This window comes from Lynx rufus, unplaced genomic scaffold, assembly GCF_022079265.1.
Source record: "Lynx rufus isolate CCGP_SWC_20201006 ecotype Redwood Valley unplaced genomic scaffold, mLynRuf1.p SCAF_2, whole genome shotgun sequence".
Taxonomy (NCBI): Eukaryota; Metazoa; Chordata; class Mammalia; order Carnivora; family Felidae; genus Lynx; species Lynx rufus.
In genome coordinates, this window is record NW_025814834.1 from 197810881 (window position 1) to 197830087 (window position 19207).

Genomic DNA, 19207 nt, shown 5'->3' on the forward strand with positions numbered 1-19207 from the left:
GCGGGGCGCGGAGGCCGGCCGGGAGCAGAGGAGGGAGCGGCCGCGGGGCGGGGGCGGCGCCGCCTGCCGCCCTCCCCGCCGCCTCCGGCCCGCGGCCCCGCTCTGGGCTCTCGGGGGGGCCCGAGGGGGGCGAGGTCGGGCTCCGAGCGAGCCGCTCCCGTGTCCTCGGGGTCGCGCGACGGCCCGGGACCCAGAGGGCGGGGTCGCGGGGCGGGGCGGGAGGGGCGGTACTGAGGTTCGGTGCCGGCGGGGGCGCGAAAGGGAGTCCGCCTCGCCGGAGGAGGTACGATGAGGAGGGGCGGAGAAATGCTCGGGTTGGACCCCGGGACTGCTAGGTATCCTGACAGTTCAGGAGGAGATGGGATGGTTCTGAAATTCTCCTGGAATAAGGGGATTCTGAGAATTCTTTCCAGAACTCGGACGGTATTGACGGTTTGCTCTAGAGACTGAGGCTTCAGACGCACCTGAGACCTGTGACCGACAGTGGGCCTTCCTCGGCAGGCTGGCGATTGAGAGTCACCCCATCGCTCCTTCTCCCCAAATCATTGCACCTTCCCCCAGTGTCAACCCTCAACGTGGAGCTGGGATCCATGTTTCGTGGGTTCCCGCCTCACCCTTTGGTGAGGGGAATGAGGACAGTGGTGCCTCAGTGTACCTGTGCCTAGGTTTACCCTTGGACTTCGCTGTCAGGCCCCAGAGCATCCCTGCCTGGGCCTGGATTCCCACTGAGATGCTCAGCACAGAGCGGGGCTGATCTTGGGCTTGATAAACTCACGGTTTCCAAGGTGCTTTGAGATCTGTAAGTAAGAAGTGTGACTAAGGGAGCTCTTAGGGAAGAAAGCCTTTAAGAATCATGAAAATGCTGTGCTCATTTCCTCCAGGCCCCTGGCTCTGGCTCTTTATTATAGCTGACCCAGCACTTTTAAATCATCTGATCCCATAACAAGCTATGAGGGAAGCAGGGTGGGGAGTTTTACCCCCAAAGTACAAAAGGGAAACTGAGGCCAGGAGGGGACAGTGATTGCCCAACAGCATAGAGATGGTCAGCAGCAGAGGAGTCAGAACCAGCAATCTAGGTCTTGTCTCTGCCTGGTCCCTAGGACTAGAAATTGCCTGAGGTCCAGCCATGGGTTCAGTGGTCTTGAAGTCCCTCCTTGGGCCTCAAGAAGGGCATTGTGGTGCCTCCACCAGTTAGAATTTGTCTTCATCCACCCAACCTGACTCTGAACACATAGCTTTCTCCTGATCCTAGTCTCCACGAGGGCAGAGATCCATTTGTTTGGGCCACCCACTCCAGTCAGCCCTGGCATGGTGTAGACAGCACTCACTCTAACATTGAAAATAATTAGAGTACAGAGTTTGGCCTCCCTAACCTGCCTTAGCCCCTTGAGTGACCCCAGGGGCTCAGCTGTGGCAAACGTTGAGGCAGATAACTATCATTGCTAGGCCTCAGTTTCTCAACTAGCCACCATTCATTAAGGACCAGCCCACATCCCAGAGCACCCCTTCTGGGTCAGGCACTGGGCCAGGCACAGGGATCACACTGGGCCCTGTCCTCATGTCCTCTCTGCCCAGCCCAACGCTAGCCCTAAGGACCCCTCCCCTCTCTCACTTGGTAAGAATCAAAGGAGAAGTGTTGTAAGCAAGGCTGAGACTCAGAGAAAGAGTGATGTACAGGACTTTGGCCTGTTGGATAGTCTAGAAGCATTGGGAAGCATAGGGAGGGGAGAGGAAGGCAAACATACTCTGGCTTTGGGAAGGGGCGATCAGGAGAGGAACATTGATCAGTCTTGCCCCCCACCAACCCTTTCAGCACCTCCTTCCCGGTGGCCAGGACTGGCAACATAGTTTGTAGGGGCCAGTGCAAAATGAAAATGCAAGACCTTTTGTTAAAAACATTATTAAAAATTTCAAGAAGGCAGGGCACCTGGCTAGCTCAGTAAGTGGAGCATATATGTGACTCTTGATCTCAGGATCCTAGTGTGAGCCCCACCTTGGGCCTAGAGCTTACCTAAAAAAAATCTTTTTCAAGAAGGCAACAGCAGACCAAGTGTGGGGCCTTTCTGACATCAGGGCCAGGTAGCGGGGTGTATGAAGTTGGCCCTGCCAGTGGCTCTTATAATTCCCCAGCAAAGTCTCCCCTCAAACCACAACTTCCCCCCAGGGGCGCTGGCTGGCTTAGTTGGAAGAGCATGCAACTCTTGATCTTGGGGTCTTGACTTCAAGCCCCATGTTGAGCACAGAGCGTACTTAATTTTTTAAAAAAACTTTTTCGAGAAAAAAAAAAAACTTAAAAAAATACCCACAATCCCCAGGAGTCCGCTCAGAGATTAAGTCCCCGATTTGGAGGTGGGGAAGGAGAGGGTAGGGAGAGGTCAGCGTTATTTTTCTTTCCCTGCTGTTAACTCCAACAGCCAGACATTCTCCCTTCCCAACTCCAACCTGGGCTGCCCTCGGACCAACAGCCCCAGCTTTCCTTCTTGTCTCCTGGCCTAATGGACAGACATGCTTCCGAGACACCCAGAGAGGACTAGCTTGGGAAGGGCTAGCCTGCAACCCTGCCCTCTAGCTTCACGGCTACTCAGCTCAGCTACATTTCTTTGCTGGCCCTGTTTGCAGCTAAGGAAACAGACTTCCCAGCAGCCCCTGTCAGCAGGGCCCAAAGTCCATCCTGGAGCCAGTCTGTCACCTGACCAGGCAGGAAGCTGCAACCCCAGGGAGGAACCAGCAACAACCAGGCTTGGGCAGCTGCCCCCAAGGCCCTCCAGCTTTGCCCTCTCTGTTTTGGGAAAACCCAGAACCACCCTGATGTTGCCCTCATACCCACCGAAGACTCCCTCACCTCCTCTCCACCGGGAGACCCGCCTCCCTTAGGCTCCAACTCTGTCCCCTGCTGGGCCTGGCCTTCTCACAAACTGGAGACTGGGCAGCCAGGCCAAGGTGTGGCTGAGCCTGCCTCATTTTACAGGGGACACCAGGAAGGAAAAGAGCCTGCAAATCGCACAGCCTAGAATAGGAGCACCTGTGGCTCCCCTCAATCCTTAGACCAATTGGAGGGGCTGAAATTATTGTGCAGGGAGGAGAAATTCTGCAAAGTCAGGATGTTGGGTGGTTCATAATATTCCTATTCCATGGCCAAGACAGCCAGAGAAGAGATGGAGTCACTTGCCAACAGTCACACAGTTACCTCTGGGCAGAGGTGGAGTTTAAAACTGGCTTGCGTCCACGTGTGTTTGCGTGTGTGTTTTCCTAACTGAGCGCTTGCTTTATGTCAAGCCTCCCTATCCCATGCCAGCTGCTTGCAAGGATAGGCAGTTAAAACCGCTGGAAAAAGAAAAGTACTTATCCTGAGGCCTCCAAAATGTTCAGCTTAACTTTGAATGCCCTTGGATGCATTTTTCAGGAGAAAGGTCCACAGCTTTAACCAGATTCCCAAAGAGGTTCCTATTTCAGAACGAACTAAGAATCCACCTTTGATGCTTTCCAGTGGGAGGATAAGATAGAAAGAGGCTCCCTGCCTGATGCCCTCATCCCCTCTCCTCCCTAACCTGGGGGTGGGGGTGGGAGGAACCAAGCAGGTCCTGTCCACTGTGGGCATTCCTGTGTCCCCTCCTCTGGCCGCTGGCACCTGAGGCAGCAGAGGTCTTCTTTGATCTTCCCAGCACCTCTTAGAATCGGGTCCTAAGCCGATTTGCACCCATTTCCCCTACTGGCTTGAGAGGCGAAATAACACCCAAGGTGCTTGTGATGGGTGGCTGGAATGAGACAGAGCCTTGTGGGATCCTCCTGGCTCTAAGTTGGTGCCAGCTCCTAGGAGGCTGAGGAGGGAAGAGGGGAGAGCGAAAGAGGAGAAGGAAAAGGAGAGGGAGCAGAGGAACAAGAGAGAAAGGAGAAAGCTGCCCAGGCTCCAGTGTGGAACAAATTCTGATTCCCTTCATTCTTTCAACACACATCTCCTGAGCTCCAGCTGTGTGCTCCAGGCTCCCAGATGTGCCCAGTTAGTCTGTGATCTGATCGCCACTCTCTTTTAGCTTGTCCACAGTGTGGAAAAATGGTTTTCCGACTTTTTCTTTTAGCCTTAAATTTTTATTTTTCCCCTCAAACAAAAGCCACCTGAATTTTGCCTGAGAGATAAAATGGATAAAAGCAATGTTTTGTACGCATAAATTTAGTTTATAAATCAACTTATAACCTTTACTTGCCACAGAGTGAATCAGCGAAAACAGTGATGACATTGTGATGGACTAAAAATTTGAAACCCTAGTTATAAGTGATGATTTTGGTTTTCACTGACAATATTCAACTTACTCCTGTGGCAGTTTGGGTTTTTTTTTAATTTTTTTTTTTAACGTTTATTTATTTTTGAGACAGAGAGAGACAGAGCATGAACGGGGGAGGGGCAGAGAGAGAGGGAGACACAGAATCGGAAACAGGCTCCAGGCTCTGAGCCGTCAGCACAGAGCCCGACGCGGGGCTCGAACTCATGGACCGCGAGATCATGACCTGAGCCGAAGTCGGCCGCTTAACCGACTGAGCCACCCAGGCGCCCCTGTGGCAGTTTGTTTTAATAAGTAATTAGAAAGTACTGCACCTCAGGGGCACCTGGGTGGCTCAGTCGGTTAAGTGCCCAACTCTTGATCTCAGCTCGGGTCATGATCTCACAGTTCATGAGTTCAAGCCCCACATGGGGCTCTGCGTTGATGGCAGACCTGCTTGGGGTTCTGTCTCTCCTTCTCTCTGCCTTTCCCCAGCTTGTGCTCTCTCTCTCTGTCAAAATAAATAAACTTTAAAGATTAAAAAAAAGTTGGGGTGCCTGGATGGCTCAGTCGGTTAAGCATCTGACTCTTGATTTTGACCCAGGTCATGATCTCACAATGCGTGGGTTTGAGCCCCACATCGGGCTCTGCGCTGACAGTGCAGAACCCGCTTGGGATTTTCTCTCTCTCCCTCTCTTTCCGCCCCTCCCCCATGCTCTTTCTCAAAAAAAAAAAAAAGTTACCCTAACCTTGTTCTCTTCTCAATCCCGCCACTAACTTGCTGGGAGTCCTCAGGTGAGACACTTGCCCTTTCTGGGCACCAGTTTCCCATCTGAGCGTTCTATTTCACCTAGGAAAGTAGTGCGTGTATGGAGTATTTGAGTGTGTTGGGGTGTGTGCAGGGGTGCTGTGCACATATGCAGAAACTTCATTACTCATCCTCGCTGCCTACCCCCTTCCCAGAGCTGGGCCTGAAGAAGGGTCCACAAAACCACTGAACTGCCCAAGTTCGAAGGCAGAGGCGGGTTGCCATGGAGACGTGCTTTGTTTCCCAACTGTCTGGCTGCATCTGACAAGCACAAAAAGCCAGACCAGATGGACACTGACCTAGGCCAAGAGAGCAGGGATTTCCTGACCCAAGATCCACAGGGCTCACTGCTTTCCAGGGAGAAGGGTTCAGTTCTCAGTTCTCACCCCCACAACTGGGGGATGACCAGCGTGACCTGCCAGCTGATGAGGCTTCATGAAGGGGGCTGCTGGGTGGGGCCCTCAAGGTGTTTGCAGACACCCACTCCACCAGTCCTAGGCAGCAAGCCTGGCCCTGTGCCCCAGGGCTGGGCCAGGAGGGAAACACCCACACTTGGGGCCTTCAAGAAGCTGGGAGCAGGGTCAAGATCTGCGGGCAGAGGCTCCCTGCCCGCGATCAGAGGGAAACAGCCGGATGTGGATTCTCCGAGAAACCGCCCACAATCCACAGAGGCCTGCACACACTGAGACACACTGAGACACAAACACAGGTGGACACACCCACACGCACACCAGGTCACACCGGCATACCCAGATATATGGACGCACGTAGTAAAGCACAAACCCAGACATACATTAACCAATCATCTAGGTACCCATAAACACTCAGGTACACTGCAACAGAACTGATGTCTAAACATACACAGATACAGAGACGTACTGAAACACAAATGGCTACACAGACGTATCACACACGTACGCACACGCACACGCACACGCACACACACACACACCCAAACACACAGACATGCCGATTCAGACACACACGGATACACAAATACACACATTCCCAGAAGCACAGACCCTCATACACAGAGATCCACTGGCACAAAAACAGAACATTCACAGATGCTCAGGGGCCCATAAACCAGAGAGAGATATCCAGAAGGCCCTGTTATACAAATACAGATATAAAGAGATAAACAGTTACAAGTAGAAACACAGATACACAAATACCCAGCACAGATCCAGGCAAAGGGAAGAGAAGGGAACTAATACCTGGTGAGGGTCAATTCTGCACAGGCAGCATGAAAGGAGTTTTATCTGCGGGATCCTTCAAAAATCCTTCTGGGAGCACCTGGGTGGCTCAGTCGTTTAAGCGTCCAACTTCGGCTCCGGTAATGATCTCGCAGCTCATGGGTTCGAGCCCTACATCGGGCTCTGTGCTGACCGCTCAGAGCCTGGGGCCTGCTTCAGATTCTGCGTCTCTCCCTCTCTCTCTGCCCCTCCCCCACTGGCTCTCTGTCTCTGTCTCTCAAAAAGGAATAAAAACGTTAAAAAAAAAAATCCTTCCAACAACCAGTGAGTTTGGTAGCAGTATTCAGGCTCCTTACAAATACGATAATGTAGAATACATAAGTGTATACAAGGCCCAAACAATGCGGAAGGAAATGGGATAAAATGGGAAACTGGCTCTTCACCCACGTCCCCCAGGCCACCCAAACACTGGCAATGCTAGTGGGCAGTGTATACTTTTTCTATGCACTTACCTACAAGCATGTAAAGATACTACAAGTCGGAACATTTTCCTTAAAACCAACTCAGAGAGGTTAAGAAATTTGACCAAGATCATACAGCTAACTTAGCAGCAGAATCAGGATTTGGATGTAGCTCTGCTTCACTCCAAAATGCTCTTTCTGCTGCCTCAGCCGGCAGACAACCACACGTTCACAGGCAGACAGATTCACAAAGGGGAGGCCCAGGCCCAGGGGCAGGGGGAGGGGTGGCACCTCTGGACTGGGGAGGAAGGGAGGCCCTACAGGCCCTCAGCCCCGGATTGCTCTGGGTCTTTTGGTCGACTCTTCGAGCTATAGGCGTTGTTCCTATAAATTTCTGTTAAGGAGCAGAGACTGGAACCTTTGATTCATTGACCTAGGTGAGCACCAGGCAGGTGACTAAGTGATACAGGGCTCCAACACCCAGCACGATCAGATCACCCCAGCTTCCTCCAGTTTCCTGACCCCTGCCTCCAACCTCAGTCCCTTCTCCACATGCCCCCAGGGGAACTTTTCTTTCTTTCTTTCTTTCTTTCTTTCTTTCTTTCTTTCTTTCTTTCCTTCTTTCTTTCTTTTAATGTTTATTTTATTTTTGAGAAACAGAGAGTGGGAGCAGGGGAAGGGCAGAGAGAGAGTGAGACAGAGGATCTGAAGCAGGCTCATCACCAACAGCAGACAGCCCGATGGGGGGGCTGGAACTCAACAGGTGGTGAGATCTTGACCTGATGCTTAACCAGCTGAGCCACCCAGGCGCCCCCAGGGGAACCTTTTCTAAGGCTAAATCTGGACTTTGCCCTTCCTCTGCTAAATCCCTTCCTGTTGTCTCCAGAGTAAATCCCAGCCTCTTAGAAACATAGAGCCCTTCAGTCCCGGGACCCAACCTGCCTCTCCCCATTTTGCGATTTGGCAAAGCACTTCTCCTCAGGACCAGCTCAAATGCTGCTCGTGTTGAGCCTTCTCCAACGTCCCCATGCAGAATCCCTCCCTGCCTCCAGTCCCTACGCCCACCCCTACTCCCACTCCCAACCCACAGAGTTTGCCCAGCAGACATCACCTCAAGATTTAAAATCATCACCACTGGGGTGCCAGGGTGACTCAGTCTGTTAAATGACTTAATTCCGGCACATGTCATGATCTCATGGTTCGTGAGTTGAGCCCTGCATCAGGCTCTGCGCTGGAAGCCTACTGGGGATTCTCTCTCTCCCTCTCTCTCTCTCTGTCCGCCCCCCCTCCCCTGCTTGCACTCTCTCTCTCTCTCTCTCTCTCAAAATAAATAAATAAACATTAAAAAATGTTTAAAAATCATCACTACTGATAGACTGACCAGCTTCCAGGTCTTGCCCTAAGTACTTTATATAATCATCTTCCTTAATCATTACAACAGCCCTAGAGAGATGAGTATTGTCCCCATTTTATAGATGGTTAAATGGAGGCCCAGAGACGTTAAGTCCCTTCCTTCCAGTCTGATTTTCCTGAAAGTCAGTCCTTGATCAAGCCACATACAATCGCATTATGGCAAACATGTTTATCTCTGAATCTCCAGTGCCTGCACAGGCTTGGTTGGCATAGTGAGGAATGGCTCAGTGAATGGATAAGAGACAATAGGAGACAGGTGCGTCAGTTGGTTAAGCATCTGACTTCAGCTCAGGTCTTGATCTCATGATTCATGAGTTCAAACCCCACATCGGGCTCACTGCTGTCAGTGCAGAGGCTGCTTCGGATCCTCTGTCCCCTTCTCTCTGCCCCTCCCCAGCTCATGATCTCTCTTTCTCTGTCAAAAATAACTAAGCATTAAAAAAGAGAGAGAAGAGACATGTTAGGGGGCTGGGACACCCAGGGAGGGCCCCTGCTAACTGGGATTCCCCAGGAAGTCACTGAAGACAAGAGTTCCCTCAGGATCTAGCAGTGTTGCCCCTGCAGTCCGGGGACATCTGCACAGACCCTGCTGGGGGAGCAGATGTCCTCAGCCTCCTCCACATGTCCCTTCAGTCAGGAGTTTGGAGCCAGTGTGTTATTAAATATTTACTGTTTCCCACTCTGCTCAGCTTGGTGCCAGGCCCTGGGCGGGGGGCCAGAGAGCAGGGGATACGGAACTGTTTACAGTTAATGATCGCCTACCAGGTGGCACAGAATTCTCCCAACAGCCCTGCAGGTTGGGTTCTCGGCCCTATTTCTGCAGCTGGAGAGAGAGGTGAGGCTCAGAGAGGGAAGATGCTGGTCTCCTATCACACAGCCAGCGAGAGCCAGCATCTAGAGTCAGGTGTGTGCCCATGTTCCAGGCATCCTGTACCCCACCCCCAGCAGGGAGGATGTGGGCCCAGCTCAGAGGAGACTCAAGGAGGCCATTTCTGAGGTGGGGCTGTGGCTGGAACACAGCCTGCCTGGCAGATTGTCTACAATAACAACAGCTTGTGTCTGTGCAGCACTTTCCCTTCCATTAGCTCGTTCCGCCCTCCCCAACATCCCCTTGGGTGCCTATTATTGTCTCCTTTGACGGATGAGGAATGTAAACTCAGTTAGGTCAAGTGATTTTCCCAAGGTTGCACAGCCTGTGCGTGGCAAACTTTTGAACACAAACCCTCCTCCGGGGTCTCCCTGCTACCTCCATTTCTGCCTCTTCCCAGCAGTCCTCCATGCTGCCCCAAGGGAGCTCTCGAACGCAAATGTGAGCTTCTGGCTCTAAAGACACAGCCAGTCTCTGCCCTCTCACACACCACACTGCCACACCTTGGCCAGAAAGTGATTCCTCTGCTCTCTTTTGTCTACTTTTCAAGCTCTTACTCAGCCTACAAGTGCCAACTCAAGCGCTACCTTCTCTAGGAAGGCTTCCTGGATTGGCTTCCTTCATACAAACCTCTAATACAGCAATTATCTCATTATATTTAATTGCTCGTCTGTCTCCCTCAGCAGACTGTGAGCTCCTCAAGGGCAAAGACAATGGTTTTTCAAGTCTCTTCATAGCATGGAGCTTTGTAGTCTTAGTAAGCACTTACTGAATGAATGGATTGGCATCCCCGAGGGCTGGGCCTGGGGGAAGCTGGTAGAGCATTCATGGAAATAGGGACATCGACAAGAGAACCTGATGGCATGCCTGGGTGGCTCAGTTGGTTGAGCGCCAGACTCTTGGTTTGGGCTCAGGTCATGATCCCAGGGTTGTGGGATCAAGCCCCAAGTTGACCATGGAGCCTGCTTAAGATTCTCTCTCTCTTCCCTTCTCACACATTTTCTCTCTCTCTCCAAAAGAAAAAGAGAGAGAGAGAACCTGGTGTTTGGGGGAGGAAAAGGAAAGGATGAGTGTTTGCTTGGAACCTGAGGTGTCACTAGGACACGCCTGGCAGTTAGGAGTTGGGAGTGAGGTGGACGAAAACTGGCCAGGAAGAAAGGATATTAACAGTAATGGAGGGGCGCCTGGCTGGCTCAGTGGGTAGTGAGTGCCTGTGACTGTTGATTTCAGGGTATTGAGTTGGAGCCCATGTTGGGTGCAGAGATTACTTAAATAAATAAAACCTAAAACAAAACAAAACAGTACTGAATACTTGCTATGTGCCAGACGCAGTGCTGAATGCATTATGGACATTATCCCATTTGATCCCCAAGACATAGGTAATACTAAGCCGTTTGTTGGAGGAGAAAATTGAGGCTCAGAGAATTTATCCAAAGTTACACAGCTAGTAAAGGGCAGAGCCAGGAGTGGAGCACAGATCCATATGAAGTCAAAGTCCATTCCTTCTCCATACGCTAGACTAGGAAGGACTGAGCTTATACGACACACATGTTCATGGGGGTGGGGGTGGAGTGGGTGGGAGTAGGAAGCCCAAATGAGAGAGGGAACTGTCCAAGAGATAGGGAAACCAGCAGGGTGGTGTCTCAGGCTAAGAAAAGAGCTCCAAGAAGGGCCCCAGCCGTGCCTACTGTTGCTGAGAGATCAGGCTGGGCCGGGTGCAAGATTTGGCAACTAAGAGACAACCTTCCAGATTGCTGCTTCCACGTGCTTCGAGGAGTCAGTAAAAGGACCTGCTGAGTGGGAGGTGAGGAAGTGGAGGTGGTTGGCTGGGAAGAGGAAGAGAGAACAGGGAAGGAAGGGAGCACCCTGTGGGTATGTGGATAGGAGGGTAGGGCAAATGGGTTGGGGCTGGCTTGGAAATATTGGGGAAGGGTTGTGAGCAGGTGGAAGGAGGAGGGGGTGAGCAGATGAGCATTTCAGGCTGAGCCAGCCACTCTCTACTCAAGGGCACTCTCAACTTCTTCCTCAACATCGTCCCACCCACCCCCATGCCCTCCCCAGCATGGCTTGGCCATGCTATCCTCATTCCTCCTTCTGTCTCCCTCCTCCACTCTGCCCCCACTGCTCCCCTGAGTTTGCTCGGGACCAGCCACCCCGACCTCCAATCTGCTGTCTCACCCTCCCTGGCCCAGCCCGGTGAGGCAGGCAGGGAGGAGTTTCCAGGCAGGAAAGGGCTGAGTCACTGGCCACACATCTGGTCTCAGATCTTGATACCCAGCTGGAAGGGGTAGGAAGGAAGAGGCTCCTCCCTCCCCCTCCCTCCCACAAGCTCTCCTCACGTTGCCTGCTGGGAGGGGCGGGCTGGGAGAGGAGAGCCCCTGCTCTACTAATGACCAGAATTTGCTGGGCTGCTTTACTCTGGATCCTTTACTTCTGTGACCACCTCTTCTGCTCAGAACAGCCCTGAAAAGTAGGGTTTGTCATCTGTGTTTCACAGGTAAGAAGATTCAGAAACAAAGCGGCTTGGGCAGGGCCACACAGATTTGGAGAGCTGGTCTAGCTGTGTCCCCTTCCCATGCTCTGGGCACACAGAAGGGGGTGGTGTTTGGAGACAGTGAAAAAAGATGCCCAGGGGGTCCGGCACACTAGTGGGTGATCATTGCAAAAACTAGGCTGGAGGAGGCACTCAGCCCATGCTCCTGCTAAAATGGCCCCTTCCCAAGGGTGCCTGGCTTGCTAAGTCAGACGTGTGTGCAAATCTATATCTTTGGGTTGTGAGTTCGAGCCCCACGTTGGGTGTAGAGATTCCAAAAAAAATTTTTTTTAACTTAAAATCAAACAAATAAAATGGCCCTTTCCCAAAGTCCCAGTGGAGGGAAGACCTTCCTTTCTCTCCCACGCCTGGCTCTGTCCTTGGCTGTTGTTGGCTCAGCTCTGAGCCACCCCTACCTCACTCTTCTGTGTCTTTCCTTCTCTCCTCACTTCATGCCGAGAGAGGAATAGCAGGAGCCTTGGCAGGAGGTGGTACCCTGCTACCCTGCATTCTGCAAGGGCACAGTGTCCCCATTGTCCTGAGCAGAGAGGTGTCTGGGTCCTGGGGAGAGGTGGGAGAATCATGCCAGGCCTCTGCACACGTCCCAGGCCGCTCAGAAACCTTCTCTGGGGTGCAGGCTGCTTTTTCACAGCACATTTAGTGTGACCTTGGGCAAGTCATTTCCCCCTAATGGGGCTTCCCACTTCTATTATTCAGAAGAACATGGAAATCAGCACTCTTCCATAGACCCAGACCATCCCTGATATTAACTTTTAATTGATTTAATTGTGTTTACTGTGGCTAGAGTCACAGCTGTGCCACTAGTTATGTGACTTTGGGGCAAATTTTTGGACTTCCCTAAGTCTTGGTTCCTTCCTCCTCTTTTTTTTTTTTTTTTTTAATGTTTTTGAGAGAGAGACAGAGTGTGAGTGAGGGAGGAGCAGAAAGAGAGGGAGACACAGAATCCGAAGCAGGCTCCAGGCTCTGAGCTGTCAGCACAGAGCCCGATGATATGGGGCTCGAACTCACGAACTGTGAGATCATGACCTGCACTGAAGTCGGATGCTTACCGACTGAGCCACCCAGGCACCCCTGTTCCTTCCTCTTTAAAATGGGAATAACAGCAATAATACTACCTCCTTCCCAGGGTGATTGTCAGGATTGACTTAGATAATGCCTAAGGCAGGAACCACATGGTGTTTAGGGGAAAAAGGCTATTATTTTTTTTATTAAAATTTTTTTATATTGGGGCACCTGGGTGGCTCAGTTGCTTGGGCATCAGATTTCAGCTCAGGTCATGACCTCGCGGTTCCTGAGTTCGAGCCCCGCATCGGGCTCTGTGCCGACAGCTCACAGCCTGGAGCCTGCTTTGGATTCTGTGCCTCCCCCTCTCTCTGCCCCTCCCCTGCTCATTCTCTGTCTCTCCCTCGCTCTCAAAAATAAACATTAAAAAAATTAAAAAAATTTTTTTATATTTATTTTTGAGAGAGACGACGGAGCGCGAACAGAGGAGGGGCAGAGAGAGACACACACGCATGCAGAATCTGAAACAGGCTCCAGGCTCTGAGCTGTCAGCACAGAGCCCCGATGCAGGGCTCAAACTCCAGACCAGAGAGATCATGACCTAGGCCGAAGTCAGACACTTAACCGACTGAGCCACCCAGATGCCTCAAACTAGTATTATTATTAAGAGACTTCTGATTACAAAATGAATTCATGCTCAAAGAGAATCTGGGAAATGCAGAAAAGCACAAAGTCATTGATAAAAGTCACCTGCAATTCCACCCAGAGCGACCTTTTAGTCCCTCACCCTCCCAGGGGACTGACCCGTGTGCTTCTAGGATGGGCAGGTAGCGTCGGGATGGATATAATCTACATTTCCTGCATCCTCTCTGGGCCTCAATTTCCCTATCTGGAAAGGAAAGGGTTGAACTACTCAGGGAAGACAAATTTATTTACTTGTTTGTTTGTTTGTTTATTCATTCACTCATTCATTCATTTATTAGATGTTTATTTATTACTGAGCCACCCAGGCACCCCAAGGGAAGACGAATTTAATTGCACATGCTAACTGCTGCTCAAATGAGTGCCATGCTCAACTAATCATGTCTGCCATGGACACAGAAGGGGGTGGTAATCTGCAGATCCTGTGTAGCCCTGGAGTAGGGTCCAAGAAATCCCTAAGAATCACTTCAGTTTGGGGGCACCTGGGTGGCTCAGTCGGTTAAGCATTCGACTCTTGGTCTTACCTTAGGTCTTGATCTCAAGGCTGTGAGTTCAAGCCCCACACTGGGCGTGAAACCTACTTTAAAAAAAATCACTTCAGTTTTTAACATTCCAAGAACATTTCCTCTTCTGGTTCTACTCCCTGTTCTAACTCCTGGCTTCCTCTGGGGAATGGGGAGAAAATCCTGGCCTCTTCTCCCACCCCAGGCCTGGAGGTCTAGTACCCAAATAGCTCCCATGTAACATTCTGCATTGTTGTACCTTCTGTTTAGAGCCCAGCTAGGATTCTCCTCAAGTCAGACTCCGAGCAGGAGAGGGAGGAGAGTTTTGAGTTTTTCCTCACTAAAAAGGAAGTATGCAAAATAGCCATTCCTCACCAGCCCAGGCTTGGACATTTGAATATTGTAAGATCCTGGGGCGCCTGGGTGGCTCAGCTGGTTAAGTGTCAGACTTAACAGTTCAGGTCATGATCTCACCGTTCACCAGCTCAGGCCCCGCGTCAGGCTCTGTGTTGATCAGAGCCTGGAGCCTGCTTTGGACTCTGTGTCTCCCTCTCTCTCTGCCCCAGCCCCTCCCCTGCTTGTGCTATGTCTCTCTGTCTCTCTCAAAAATAAACATAAAAAAATATGTATATATTAAGTGATCCTTTAGCAGCCCCTTCAGGTTTTTAGACAATAGAACCTGAATGGATGGGCCCAGGGGTAATCCAGCCCTCCTTGCTGGTGAGAAATAAAGGACAGTGCCTGAAACACTCATGTGAAAGATTTAAAACTGGCTTTATTTCTGGTATGACAGCTATGTGAGGAGGACCTGAACTCAGTAAGGGGACAGAGACCCAGAAAGAGCTAGGGACTCTCTAGGGATAGGGGCTGACTCAGTCAAGGGGGAGGGCCTCTGTAAAAGGATGGTGACTCAGGGATGAGGAGGGTGTTGGGGAGGGGGCAGAAGGGAAGGAGTTTCCTGAGAAGTCTCAGGAATCTGCTATGTGGTCCCAGTGCTCATCCTTTTCTTCCCCTCCCAGTTCTGGAAGCTTGCCAAGGGCTGTAACCTGAGGGGCAAGAAGGAGCAGTCCTCGAGATCCCGGGATAGGGCCATCCCAGGATTCCAAAAGCCTTCCTAGAAGTTGCTTCCAGCCTACAGAATCCCAGAGGTAGGAGGAAGCTCCCAGGAAGGTCTCCCTTGCCCTCCATGGCCTCAGGCCATTCCTTGCCTCTCTCTGGCTGGCTGCCCAGGGACTCACTCCCAGCCCTGGCTTCCTAGCCCCTAAGGCCTCACAGTCTGGTGCTCAGGACTGTGGTATTGCCTGTCTGGGTCGCTTCCTGGCAGACACAGGTCTCCAGCTTCCCTCCAACTGTTTGGAGGAGTGCCTGGCACCAAGGTGCCCAGCCATGTCCCTCACAGTCATGCTGACTATAGACCCCAGGGTAGGCTCGGGGGCCTGAGCCATGTTAAGAAGGGATCATTGAGTTAATTTCCCTAGAGCCTTATGTACCCATTTCTTTTACCTCAAGCCCTCACTGAACTGCTGTCCTCTCACTGAACCCCCATCATCTCACTGGCCCCCACCCCCTCACTGATTCCCTATCTCCCTAACCTAACCTTATTTGTCAACCTCCAGTTCCCAGATGGGACACTGAAAGTGCAGCCCTGGGACCTGTGTCATGCCCACGTGGTCTCTGGCCATAGCCAAACCAGCCACATCCTGTCTTCATGGTCCAGGGAGCAGGTCGTGAGATGGAGGAGCTAGAGGCAAAGGGATCAGTAACAGCCTGGAAGGAGAGCCCAGCTAAGGGCCTTCTCGGTCAGCTTCCATAGCGGTTCTGGGCCTGCTCCACCAGCGGAACGAATGCTGAGATGATGCTGCAGGCAGAGAGGCAGTTCACCCTTTGGCTGGCCAGGACCCAAGCCAGGGACTGGAACACAAGAGCAGGCATTGGTCCCTCCCTGATCCCCTGAACAAGAGCTGCACTGTGCACACCCCTCCCATTCCCCTACCCCGCCCCTCAGGCCAGGACAAGGTCAGGCAGGGCCACCCATGGAGGCCGGAAACAGGAGGACAGCCAGGCAGCAAGGAACAAGGGAGAGAGGCTTTGAGTTCCAGGATCAGGGATACACAGACAGACCTGCGGGCAGAGAGAGTCTGGGGTGGCAGGGGTGGCCACCAGGTGTTCCAAATGTGTCCAGGACACAGAGGAGCAGACCCACGTGAGAGAGACCCAAGCCCATAGGGGCAGCAGCAGGGAGGTTGATTGATTCTGGAGATAAGGACGACCCTGGACAAGGACACGGGATTCACAGGCCCCACCGCACAGCCACAGCCTTCAGCAGAGCCCCAAGGCTCCTTGGCTGACCTCATTCACTTGTCCATCAACTGAGTCACCGCAACTCAACACTGCCAGCCCCCGTGTTGGGCACTAGGGGGAAAGAAGTGAAAAGGCACTGTCCCCAGCTTCATGCAAGCAGCTGAACCCAGGATCTAGATTTAAGGAGTTGTTTATGGGGCACCTGGGTGACTCAGTCGGTTAAGCGTCCGACTTTGGCTCAGGTCATGATCTCACAGCTCGTGAGTTCGAGCTCCGCATCAGGGTTTGTGCTGACAGCTCAGAGCCGGGAGTCTGCTTCCGATTCTGTGTCTCCCCCTTTCTCTGCCCCTCCCCTGCTCACACTCTGTCTCTCTCTCTCAAAAATAAATAAACATAAAAAAAAAAAAAAGGAAGGGAGTTGTTTATGCTCTAAGGGCCTGCCTTGCCCATAGTCCTCTCTAAGGGTCTCTTAGGTCATCATACGCTGAACCAAGTGACCTAACTGCCCTGCCAGTTAAGTGGACCAGAGGCGGCCAGTGGCCCCTGAAGTGGTCTGGCTGAAACTGCCCTCCAGGAATCAGACTCACTGATTTGGGGAGTGAGGGAAAGAAGGCTGGGAACGGGATCGTTTCATCAGGAGCTCAGGAACAAGCACAGCAATGACATGAGGCAGGAAGAACATCAGTGGAGGCCCTGGACGATGGAGCCTCTGTGACCAACGGTGTCAAATGTGGGAGTATCGGGCACCTGCAGCCAAGGCAAAGACCAGGTGTCCGGGTCAGTGGACCTGTTCTGCTTCCTGAGCACCCGTGGGGACACTGTGAAGCGGGGACATGAGGGGCACCCGCCCTGTCCTCCTCAATTCCCCAAATAGCCTTGCCATTGAGCTGTCTCCTCAAGCACTTGCCTAAGCATTTCTCTGGTGCTTGTCATCCAGGGGAGCCAAAGGAGCATCGTCTCTCACACCCCTGCCTCTCTGGCCTCCTCCCGGCCATGCCAGCCCTGCGATCCAGAGGAGCCACATCTGGTAGCAAGAGCCCTGGACTTCAGTCCACAGATGAGATTCGAGTCCCGCTTTCACCACATATGCTTCCTCATCAGAAATGGGAGCGGTGCCTGCTGCCCCAGGGGCTGTTGGGAGAATGAAAGGAGATAGTGGATGACAAGAGGCCGCTCCAGCCTCCCCAACCTTCACGCTCCTTCTGGCCCCAGGACTTCCATCCATCTGGGACCCCAAGCTCCAACCAGACTCCCTCAGGCTGGGTTGGGGGCTCTAGCCACCTCTCCTAGAGCCTGGGGTTTTGATCTAGAAGAGAAGCCTCTGGGGGACAAAGGTCAGAGGCATTGTGGCATTTCAAACACTTGTGACCAGCCAGTGGGGAGGCTGCTCAAGTCTGGGTCCACTTAGTCACATTTTCTGTCAATCCGGTGCCTCAGTCCAGGGGAAGAGGCCCCAGGCAGGGAGCTGGACTCTGGTTAGAACAGGAAGTCCTATCAGGCTGTTGTTGGGACTCACATGAGACTGTGTCACCTCAGCTCTTGGTGTGATGCTGCATAGGAACTGTCTCGAGCCACCTTTCCTCATTTCTACCCATATCTCATCATCTTTCTGCCTTTCTTGCGAGGACTAGTGGCCGGTCAGCCTGGGTGGTGCCCCCACCCAGTAACATGAGCTCTGGAGCTAGAGAGCTAGAGAGATCTGGGTTCAAATCCTAGCTCAGCTGCTTCCTAACTGTGTGACCCCGGACAAGCTGTCTCGCCTCTCTGAGCAAGATGGGAGTGACCAACGTGACAGCATGGGAAGGGCCAAGCAAGTGGCTGGAGGGTTCCCTGAATGTCAGTTCCCTTTCTCCTTCCCAGGTCCAGGGCCCTGGGCTGGGGCCATCCGTGGGGCTGGAGGAGGCCGGTGGCCCCACCCTGAGCTTTAGGAATCATGGGATTAAATACATGTGCCCACTATGTGACCTCCAGCAGGTCACTGCAGTGCTTTGAGCCTGTTCTCATGTCAAGTGAAAAATCACTAGAACATGCGTGGCTAGAACTAGGTCCCCCTTGTCTGGTCGCAGAAGGCTGCCTGGAAGAAAGGACTGAGACTCCCTTTGAGTGGGAGGAGAGCAAACTGGGCAAGAGGGGGACTGCCCTTGAAGGCAGGAGGCCTGGGGCGGGGGCAAGGATAGCAGGGAGGTGAGTCACCAGGAAGTGGGGGGCGGGGGACTGGGCTGTTCTGAAGGTTGGGCAGGCTCTGTGCTTCCATGGGTCAGGGGTCAGCTGGAGGGGTCTGCTAGATGTGGACGCAAAGGCTCACACCTATCCCAGAGGACTCTGCTAGCGACACACAGTCACACACACACTTGTCCACGTGGTCACACAAAGGCACTCTGGAAACACTCAAACAGGTCCACACACTCCTGTACACTCAGGGACATCCACAGTCACCCACAGACACAAAGACACACACAAGAGACATTCACCAACGCATCCACATGCCTTTTACACTCAAGTGTAAAAGTATATCCACAAGTATATCCACACACACCCACACATTCAGACATATTCACGCATGCTCCTGCATACAACATCCACAGACAGAAGGGCAAACGCACAGGCGCACGCACTTGGACCCCCTGGTGCACTCACACAGACACCGAAAGGGACACACTCAGACACAATCATACTCACTCCTGCACACCCAGGGCCACTCCCACAGGCACAATGGCAGCCGCAAAGACGTGCACACCCTTCGCACATTCTTGCACACCAGCATGTACACTTGAGTCAAAGGCACGCACCTATTGTGTCCCTGCTCCTGTACACTCTGGAACATTCAGACATCCTCACAGATACACACAGGCTAGTACCGTCGGGTAGACTCACGCGGAGCCTCCCTCACCCACCTCTCCAGCCGTTCCCCCAATCGGCAGCTAACTGGGCTCAGCCCTCTCTCCCCACCCACTTCCCACCGTCCTCTGGGGCCTCCCGGGCCTCCCTCCGGAACTGGGGGAGGGGACGGGGCGGGGCTCGCCCTGCTGATGTGGCAACTCGCTCACCTGCGCCCGGGCTGCACCCTGGCCAAGAAAGGCTTAATGGAGCGGGAATCCCAAGCGCTGACCCCATCCGGTCTCTGCCCTGGTTCTCAGATGCGG

General features: G+C 52.6%; 1 long non-coding RNA gene across 1 annotated transcript; it reads left to right on the top strand.

The window, feature by feature from the left end:
* The first annotated feature begins 11354 nt into the window (after positions 1–11354).
* Positions 11355–16329, top strand: LOC124515263 (uncharacterized). The gene is made up of 3 exons (XR_006962772.1): positions 11355–11499; positions 14783–14911; positions 15380–16329. It is a non-coding gene; the product is annotated as an uncharacterized LOC124515263 (long non-coding RNA).
* The last annotated feature ends 2878 nt before the right edge of the window (positions 16330–19207 follow it).